Source organism: Crocuta crocuta, unplaced genomic scaffold (genome assembly GCF_008692635.1).
Source record: "Crocuta crocuta isolate KB4526 unplaced genomic scaffold, BGI_CrCroc_1.0 scaffold288, whole genome shotgun sequence".
Taxonomy (NCBI): domain Eukaryota; kingdom Metazoa; phylum Chordata; class Mammalia; order Carnivora; family Hyaenidae; genus Crocuta; species Crocuta crocuta.
Genome location: NW_027532607.1, coordinates 1,817,046 through 1,826,932, shown reverse-complemented (window position 1 = coordinate 1,826,932; position 9,887 = coordinate 1,817,046). Strand labels below are relative to the sequence as shown.

Below are 9,887 nucleotides of genomic sequence, written 5' to 3'. Positions count from 1 at the left end.
AAGCAACATCGCCATATTGGCCTTAAGTGATGAGAAGAGAAACCCATTAGTCATGGCGAGGCCCAAGGCAAAAATGACCCTGTTGTGTATAAGGGAGCCCATCAGCTTCTGGGGCCACTTAGCATACAGCTGTATAACCTTTCAGGAGAGCTCCTCATTAGCAGTAACAAAGTGACCTAGTTAGACTTCTCTCTTAGGAAGAGGCAATATGAGGGGGACAAAGAGCACACGTTGTTCCAGATGCAGTGAGTAGCTGAGCCAGGTCTCCATGAGGTTCCTGGATAGCCCAGGCTTAGGGCGGAGTCCCAGCCTCGGGAGGCTTAGAATGCATAGCTACCCCCTCTGGACAACTTACTCTCTGCATGAATTAAATTATTTCCCTCAAAAATGTTATTTCTGAAACTTAAGACATGGAACATTTCTGAAATTTTAGACTCGAAGCTGCCCTTTGCAGAACGTTTAGATTAAGCTAAAGAACTTCCTGACACTTATTTGTAAACACCAACTATCTCTGTGTTTAAAACCCACCATCTACTTGAGTCTAAGTTTTGTTTTCTTCACTAATTCATCATCTACCACAGACATTTTGCAAAGAATAAAGGAAGAGTAGAATTCTTTGCCCAACCAGAAACTGTGTTTCTTTCTCATGCTAATATTTCTCTTCCTTAGCACTTTGCTTTTTTTTTCTTAATGTTTTATTTATTTCTGAGAGAGAGAGAGACAGCATGAGCAGGGGAGGGTCAGAGAGAGAGGAAGAGACACAGAATCCAAAGCAGGCTCCAGGCTCTGAGGTGTCAGCACAGAGCCTGACCCAGGGCTCAAACCCATGAACTGTGAGATCATGACCTGAGCTGAAGTCAGACACTTAATCAGCTGAGCCACCCAGGCACCCCAGCACTTTGCTTCTTAACACTAGACTTACTTGTTATTTACATGCCAAGCTTAAGTTTACTCGTTAAACACTAAAGGTGGAGTCGCTGGGTAACTGTTAACAGGCTGACCCCTAGTACTGTCGCCTTCTTTCAAGAGCACCAAGATTCTTTTCATGGAACTTAATTTTTAGAAACACTTTGAAATGTAGAAAAGTTTAAAGCTGAGATATGAAGTGACATCTCCAAACCCTGCTTTTTAAACATCTGAAAATACGAGGCACCTGGTAGGCTCAGTCAGTGGAGCATGCAACTCAATATCAGGGTTCTGAGTTCAAGTCCCACATTGGGTGTAGAGACTACTTTAAAAATTAAAAAATAGGGGCACCTGGGGAGCCCAGTTGGCTAAGTGTCTGACTCTTGATCTTAGCTCAGGTCTTGATCTCAGGGTTGTGAGTTCGAGCCCCACATTGGGCTCCGTGCTAGGCATGAAGCCTACTTAAATATATGTGTACAATAAAAATCTGAAAATATTTATGGTTTGCGCTCATGTGCATTAAATAAAATCTTACAATGTGCCTCAGAAAGTAAAGGTATCGATTATTGAGTGCTTACTATATACTAAGTATGATGTTAAATGCTTTGTCCTCTCTTGTTTAATCCTCAGAGCAATGTTTTAAAGTGGGTGGTATTATTTTATATGGATGTTGAAGTGGAAGGAAAAAAAAAATCTGGGTCTAATATATACCAAGGTGCTTTTCTTACTAGTAGGCAAAGTCAGGAGCTGAGAATGGGAAGCAAAGCTTGTGACCCTGGTCAGCTTCTTACCATGGATCCTCCACCCTTTCACGTCTCTCTCCAACTCTCTCACCTGGGTTCCACTTCCTCCCTCTGTTAGGCATTACTAATCACTGATTACCATTCATCATTTTGAGTATTTTTATTTGAAGGGGGTCTTAGCTTCAACAGAACAAAGTCTACATCTATAATTTCACTTATACTTTTGATCAGTGTGTCCGAAAGACTGAAAGGCAGGGGCGCCTGGGTGGCTCAGTCGGCTAAGCGCTCAACTCTTGATTTTGGCTCAAGTCATGATCTCACAGTTCATGAGTTTAAGCCCCGCATAGGGCTCGCTGCTGACAGTGCAGAGCCTGCTTGGGATTCTCTCTCTTCCTCTCCCTCTGCCTCTTCCTCACAACCTGTCTCTCTCTAAAAACAAATAAATTTTTAAAAACAAACAAAAAAGATTGAAAGGCAAATTTGGGACAGCATGGATGGACCTAGAGGGTGTTATGCTAAGTAAAATAAGTCAGATTGAGACAAATATCATATGATTTCACTCATACATAGAATCTAAACAAACGAACAGCAGAATCAGACCTAATATATACAGAGAACAAACTGGTTGCCAGAGGGGAGAGGCACAGGCATGGGCAAAATGGGTGAAGAGGAGTGGGAGATCCAGGCTTCAGGTATGGAATGAATAAGTAATGGGAATAAAAGACAACATAAGGAATATAGTCAACGGTATTGTAAGAGCGTCGCATGGTGACAGATGGTAGCTACCCTTGTGAGCAGAGCACTATGTATAAACTTGTCGAATCACTATGTTGTACATCTGAAACTAATGTAACATTGTGTGTCCACTGTACTTGAATTTTAAAAAATAATGTTAAGAAGATTGAAAGGTAAAAACCATGGGGAGAGGGCTTAGGTCAGTACTTCTCAGTTAATGCTTTAATTATCCGTTAATGTTTTGATTAGGATTACTTGATAGCCAGCTGGCAACAAGAGAACATGGGCTGAGCTACCATGGATGGAAAAGTACTAGTGAATGCTGAAGGACCAATGAAGGGTAGATGACAAAGTGCCCCAAACAAAGGTTTTACTTAAGTACATATTATCTGGACTCTGCCTGGCTCAGGATATGCCTTAGAAGTTGTCATGAAGGCAGGGAGTAATGTTTAGGGTATAATATGCAGTCTGGTTTGGCTGAAGTATGAATGAAGAAGTGCTGACAGAGGAGAACCAAGAAAGCAAGGCCTGGGGGAGGGTATAGGGCAAGCCATAGTCAAGAGTTTGGACTTCATTCCACATCAGTGAGGAATCTTTGAGAGCTTCTTAGCAAGGGGACCACTCCTTGAGATCTAAGCTGCTTATGGAATAAGGGAAATGGTAGGGATGGGGTATGGAAGATGGGCTCAAGATGTGGGCAAGAGGCCCTTATAATAATCCAGTTATAAGGTCCTGGAGCCCCAAACTAGGATGGTGGTGATGAGNTCCCCTCTAGTGAAACTTTTGATTAAAGTACAATTATGACTAGTATTACACTTAAAATTGCCTCCAAAAAATATACTTTGGGGAGCCTGGGTAGCTTACTTGGTTAAGTGGCCAGCTTTCAGCTCAGGTCATGATCTCGAAGTTTGTGTGTTCAAGCCCCACGTGGGCTCTGTGCTATCTGCCCAGAGCCTGGAGCCTGCTCTTGATTCTGTGTCTCCCTCTCTTTCTGTCCTTCTCCTGCTCACACGGTCTCTCTCTCTCAAAAATAAATAAAACATAAAAAAAAATTTTTTAATTTTTTCAATACAAGGAATGGTGCAATGCTGCAGGAGATATGGATGCCGACTGGATTTGGGGGTTTGCTGAGAAGACACCCAAACCACAGACACCTAGGGATGCTGGGCCCTGATGAAAAGTCCAAGAATTTCTATTCTCCTTTCCCCCTATTCTCCACTCAACCAAAAATGCCCTAACTTGACATCAGTTGGTAAGTCATTGAACGCCTACATGTGCAAAATAAATGGAAGAGTCATCTTTGCCTACCAAACGACAGAAATAAACCTGGCAGAGAGAAGGTGAGGCTAGCACAGGTTCTGGTCCTTGTTTCCAAATCTCTGGGCACTAGTCTAAAGCTCTAAGAACCTCCTTCCTTGGGAAAGGCAGCCAAGATTACTGATAACCAGGAGATAACTGAGGTCTGGTCTCCCTTCTACCACTGGTGGGGGTTCCCTCGGCTTAGATCATTTACTTCTTATGTTGGGGCAGGTATTTCGAAGATCCCTCGCACAGCTCGAACTCCAGGGCTGCCCCATCTACCCGTACATTGCCTTTAATATTGCTTTATTCAATTAAAAAACATTTTCCCCTCTCCTTTTCTAACCACGTTCTTCATAAAGCCCAGCACGGATTCGGGGCAGAAATGATGGTCTCAGTATCTGGGCCTGGGCAACAAGACAAANGAGGAGGTCGCGTTGCCAAGGGAACGGGAGGACGCCAGGCAGCCGCCCCCGCCGCCTCCGCCCCTAGAAAGCCCGGCCGCCCGCGCCGCGGAAAGCTGCTTCCGGGGAGGAGGAGGAGGAGGAAGAGGGGCCGGGTAGAGGGAGGGGAGANCGGCCCGCCTGCCCCGCCCCTCGGCCCCTTCAGCCCTAGCAGGTGGGGAAGGACTGACCCGCCAGGTAACGGCCCGCAGGTCCCCGCCGCGCGCCCCCCCTGCGCCCCCCAGTCCTCCGAGGAGGCGTGGGGAGGAGGGGGGGGACGACTTCGCCTTTGACCTCTGCCATTCTGGAGGGAAATGGGGCCGAAGCCTGGAGGCCTGGCCCCTCTCTGTCCCCCACTGTCCCTTGTGCTTTCCTGCCTCAAAGGGACAGGTGCGGGTGGGCTCTGGGATCGCGTATATTCGCACTGTGGCAGCCGCCCCGCAGCTGCAAAATTTCCCTGCAGGCTCCCGTGGTCTGCAAGGCCACGGCATGGCCGCCCATCTCTGCCACAGTTTCACAATAAAATGAAGAGTCACCGCCAAAGAGCTTCACTTATGAGCCCTTTACACACCCCCCCCCCAACCCTTGATTTTTTTTTTTTAATTTTTAAAAAATATTCATTCATTTTTGAGAGAAAATTAGAATGCAAGTGGGGGACGGGCAGAGAGAGAGAGGGAGACACAGAATCTGAAACAGGCTCCAGGCTCTGAGCTGTCAGCACAGAGCCCGACGCAGGGCTCGAAACCATCAGTGGTGAGAGCCAAAGTCGGGGACGCTTAACCGACTGAGCCACCCAGGCCCCCCCCCTTGATTTCTTAAACCAAATTGGCTGGGGGAGTGTGATTATCTACCCCCACCCACGCACCCACCCACCTCACCCATCTCAATTCCTCCACTTTCCCTTCAGCCACAGCATTCTCTGAGTACCAGCGTGTTAGGAAAATTGGCCCCAGATCACTCATCTTTGTTGCTTACATTCAAGTCATTTTTATAAGATTTTTAAACTCCCAAGATTTTTTAAAGCCAAGATTTAAAGGAATCCCATAATCTTTGTCATTACAAATTAATTAAAAGTAGAACTAAGTTCTGAAGTCTTTCTTCCAAGCACCCATTTGTGGAAAAGGGGGACTTTATAAACCTGATTGTCAGGTATTAATATAGCCATTTAGATTTTAGTCCAAAGGAAACTTCAGGCTAAAGAGGGGCTTAAATTTACATTTTTCTTTATTGCTGAACCAATAAAATATTCACGTTAATACTTCTAAAAGAACATACTAGAAACTTCTAATAAGAAAACAGTGAAATAGCTTGATGTCATTAAAAAGAGCTCCGTTCAATTCTTTTGACAAACGTGGTCACTGAGCAGGACAGTATGTATGATAATTTAGAGAACTGAAATATATTCTGCAATCAGAGTCTGTTCTCCTTAGTCAGGGAAACTTGGTTTGAATTCATCGCAATCTTACACTAGAGAGGAATACATATGTCACAAAGTTCTTAGAATATTCCTCATTGAAATTTCACAGATATGTGGAATTTTGAGGCCAAGAAGAACCATTCGTTCTTGCTTTCAGCAAAGCAGGGCTCCTCTCCCTTCCCTACATCATCCTGTCTACTCCCTTCTCTCCTTCTTCCTCTCCGAATTTAATATGGCTTCTTATGTCGATTTTTAAAGCACAAGTTTGGTCCAATCTACTGTCACCAGTGACTTAAAACAGAAGCGTGCATGACCATGAGTGGATTTTAAACTGAGAAGCAGTTCAAAGGTGAGAAATGGGAGAGAATACAGGGTGCTATTTTAGAAACATGAGCCTTGCCCACATTTTATTATCATCACCACCCCCCCACACCCCTGTCTGTATTTGCTGAGGAAAAATTTGGGGGCTTCAAATGGCCATCTGGTTGAGAGGCCCACTAAACTAAGATCCGCAGATTAAGCATGATCTCATGTGAACTTATTTCCATACAGTTATTTCTGTTTCTTGTTCGTCCTGGGCAGTTTTCAAACCTGCAATGCAGTATGAAGTTCAAGTGATACTTCAGAAAGGGGGAGAGTGTTTACCTAAACTGCGGTGATCTCCTAATAATCCATTTGCCCAGGGCCTGTGGTATTTGTTTACTCTCACAGACTATTGATGTATTTAAATAAGAAAGCACATGTGGCACCATGATGCTTCTAAATATTCATTTTATAGTAAAGTACAGCAATAGAGAGTTTATGGGAAGGTAAAGAGACTTTTGTAGGTAATTTTAAAGTCCTTTATTTGGTAGGTGTTTGTGAAGTCAGAGGTAACCTAGCAAGCAGTTCAAACAGTGTTATTTCCTACCTAGTTAGACAAAGCTTTTTCATGCCTCTTGACTCAGGAGCCTCTTTAACATACATAACACCACATTAAATCCAGGCTCTGTCAGCTAGTTTTTCTATGTAACCAAAATGTATCATCCAAGTGGGCTCTGGGATGTGCCCCTTTAGTGACCATTAACATATTTTCATTATGAATCCTTATGTTCTCTGCCTGATTAATATTCAGACAGTCTTCTCTTTCCAACAGAAGCAGCAAGAGTTCATCTTTCTGCCTGTTTTCACACCATTGTTTTCTGAAAAGAGTGGGAACGTCATTCTGTGCAGGTACAAATTCATAGGCAGAGTTGAAAGTGATCTTTTAAAGTGCAGTTCCATAAATGACTACTAAATGCTCAGAAGCAAACTTTGGGTTTTGTGTGTAGTCTGTGGAACTATCTGGTGGATTACAGCTTTAGATTCGAACCCTCAAAGACCAACTTTCTACATGGGAGAGACAATAACTTCCCAGGAAGCAACACAAGTTACTGGGTGATATTGCTCAGGGGTAGATGATAAGCCTGGTGAGATTTCAGAATGACCAGTCCAGACATGGGGTCACCATGAGTCAGGGACAACCTGATTTTGCCAATGTCTCCACAACCGAAAAAAATGGAGAGAAGGAGGAAAGCTTCCGAATGCAGACACACCTGAGGGTCGGAAGTGGTCTATTTTATCCTGATGCTTCCCCAAGCCTACAGCAGCACCTGTCACATGGTAGTTATTGAAAAATGTGTGTAGGAAAGAAGAACAAAGCTGGAGACATTCCTAATTTCAAATGATATTACCAAGCTAGAGTAATAAAACAGTATGATATTGGCATAAAAGCAGACACATAGATCCCTGGAACGGAATAGAGAGCCTCAGAAAACTCATGTATATGTGGTCAATTAATTTATGACAAAGGAGCCAAAAATTTACAATGGGGACAGAACAGTCTCTTCAGTAAGTGGTGCAGGGAAAACTGGATGGGCACATGGAAAAGAATGAAACTGGACTATATTACACTATATGCCCAATGAACTCAAAATGGATTAAACAATTGAACCTAAGACCTGAAACTCTAATACTCCATAGGCAGTAAGCTCCTTGACCTCAGTCTTGGCAATGATATTTTTGGGTTTGATACCAAAGGCAACAAAAGTGGGGCACCTGGCGGGCTCAGTCAGAAGAGCATGCGACTCTTGATCTCTAGGTCATGAGTTTGAGTCCCATGTTGGGTGTAGAGATTACTTAAGTAAATAAACTTTAAAAACAAAAAGGCAACAAAAGCCAACAAATACCAGTAAGTGGGATCACACCAAACTAAAAAGTTTCTGCACAGCAGAGGAAACCATCATCAAAATGAAAAGGCAACCTACTGAGTGAGAGAAAATATTTGCAAATCACATATCTGATAAGAGATTAATATCCAAAATATATAAAGAATGCATACAACTCAGTAGCCAAACAAAAACAAACCTGATTCTTAAATGGGCAGAAGATTTGAATAGACATTTTTTCCCCAAAGACGACATACATGTGGTCAACAGTACATGAAAAGGTGTTCAACATCACTCATGATGAGGGAAATACATATGAAACCATGGTGAGAAACCAGCCCCCCTCCCCTTGTTAGAATGGCTAGTATCAAAAAAGATAAGAAACAAAGGTTGGTGAGGGTGTGGAGAAAAGGGAGTCTGTGCGCACTGTTGATGGGAATGTAAAATGGCGCAGCCACTATGGAAAACAGTATGGAGGTTCCTAAAAAAATTAACATAAGAACCACCATGTGATCCAGAAATTCCACATCTGGGTATTTATCCAAAACACCTAACTAACTGCAGCATTATTTACAATAGCTAAGACATAGAAGCCAACTAGGTATCTATTGATGGATGAATAGATAAAATGTGAGATATGTTGTGTATATTGTTATGTATACATTATATTATAGAGAGACAGAGAAAGACAAATACTGTATAATCTCATATGTGGATTAAAAACAGAAAACCAACCGGGCACCTGGGTGGCTCAGTCAGTTAAGTGATGGACTTTGACCAGGTCGTGATCTCATGGTCTGTGGGTTCGAGCCCCACGTCGGGCTCTATGCTGACAGCTCAGAGCCTGGAGCCTGTTTCAGATTCTGTGTCTCCCTCTCTCTCTACCCCTCCCCCACTTGTGCTCTGTCTCAAAAATAAATAAACTATAAAAATTTTGGAAAATAAATAAAAAATAAACAGAAAACCAACAACATAGGTACAGAGAACATTCAAAGAACAGACTGGCAGTTGTCAGAAGCAGGGGGTGGGGAGGGGGGCAAAATGGATGAAGGGAGTCAACATGCACACACTTCCCCTTACAAAATAAATAAGTACTGAGGATGTAACATACAGCATGGTGACTATAGTTAATAATACTGTATATTTCGGCGTCATTGGGTGGCTCAGTTAGTTGAGCATCCGACTTTGGCTCAGGTCATGACCTCCTGGTTCATGAGTTTGAGCCCCATCCCGGGCAGCAGCACCCTCTTTGGATCCTCTGCTCCCCTTTCTCTCTCAAATATAATAAACATTGAAAATAAAATCATACTGTATATTTGAAAGTTGCCAGGAGAATAGATCCTAAAAGTTCGCATCACGAGAGGAAAACCATTTTAACTCTGTGTGGGTGATGGATGTTAACTAGACTTATTGAAGCATAACGTTGTACGCAGGAAACGAATGTTATACGTCAATAAAAAAAAAATACGTGCAGAAATCAACGCGAGCGCTTCACAAGCCAATCAGCGGGAGGTGCGGGACCTCGGATGACCATACTGCTGGTCATTATGAACAGCAGGCTCATTATGAACAGCGCCGTTTAATAACTTTGTGGACTTAAATATTTTGGCCGTCAATTGAGGCCACACCAATCGGAGCCNCAATCTGTCCCCAGCCCCGCCGCTCCTCGCGAAGTGCTCTCACCAAGGTTATAAATAACCTGCTCTTCTCAGCATCGCGGAAACTGCACCCACCTGGTTGTCCTTCTGTTCTCTGGCTCCTCTGCAGTTTGTCTTCCGCTCCGTGTTCTTAAGCCGGAGTGTGCCTGGGAATTCTGTCTCGGGCTCTCCTCTTTCCAGCACACCTTCTGCCTTCAAGTCCGGTGGTCACCCGTATCCCAGCGGTACCCAGACCTTCACCTCTCCGATGGCTCCCTTGACATCTCCATTTGCTGCAAGCTCCATGTGGCTTTCTGTGCCCCTCCTCCAGAACTGTCCCAGGGGATGCTGTCCCCCGACCGGCTAGCTGCTGGAGCCAGTAAGCCCGGGGGGCTTCCTCCAGGTTCCCTCTCCCGCACCATCCATATAATCACCAGTCCCGAGGAGCCCTCCCACCCATCGTGGTTAGAGTGGGGACCCTGGTGTGAGACCCTCTGGGTTCAAATCCCAGCTCCACCATT

General features: G+C 44.1%; 1 long non-coding RNA gene across 1 annotated transcript; it reads left to right on the top strand.

Annotated features, from left to right (window-relative positions):
* Positions 1 to 4,263: 4,263 nt before the first annotated feature.
* On the top strand, positions 4,264 to 6,751 carry LOC144245014 (uncharacterized). The gene is made up of 3 exons (XR_013339130.1): positions 4,264 to 4,324; positions 5,802 to 5,892; positions 6,679 to 6,751. It is a non-coding gene; the product is annotated as an uncharacterized LOC144245014 (long non-coding RNA).
* The last annotated feature ends 3,136 nt before the right edge of the window (positions 6,752 to 9,887 follow it).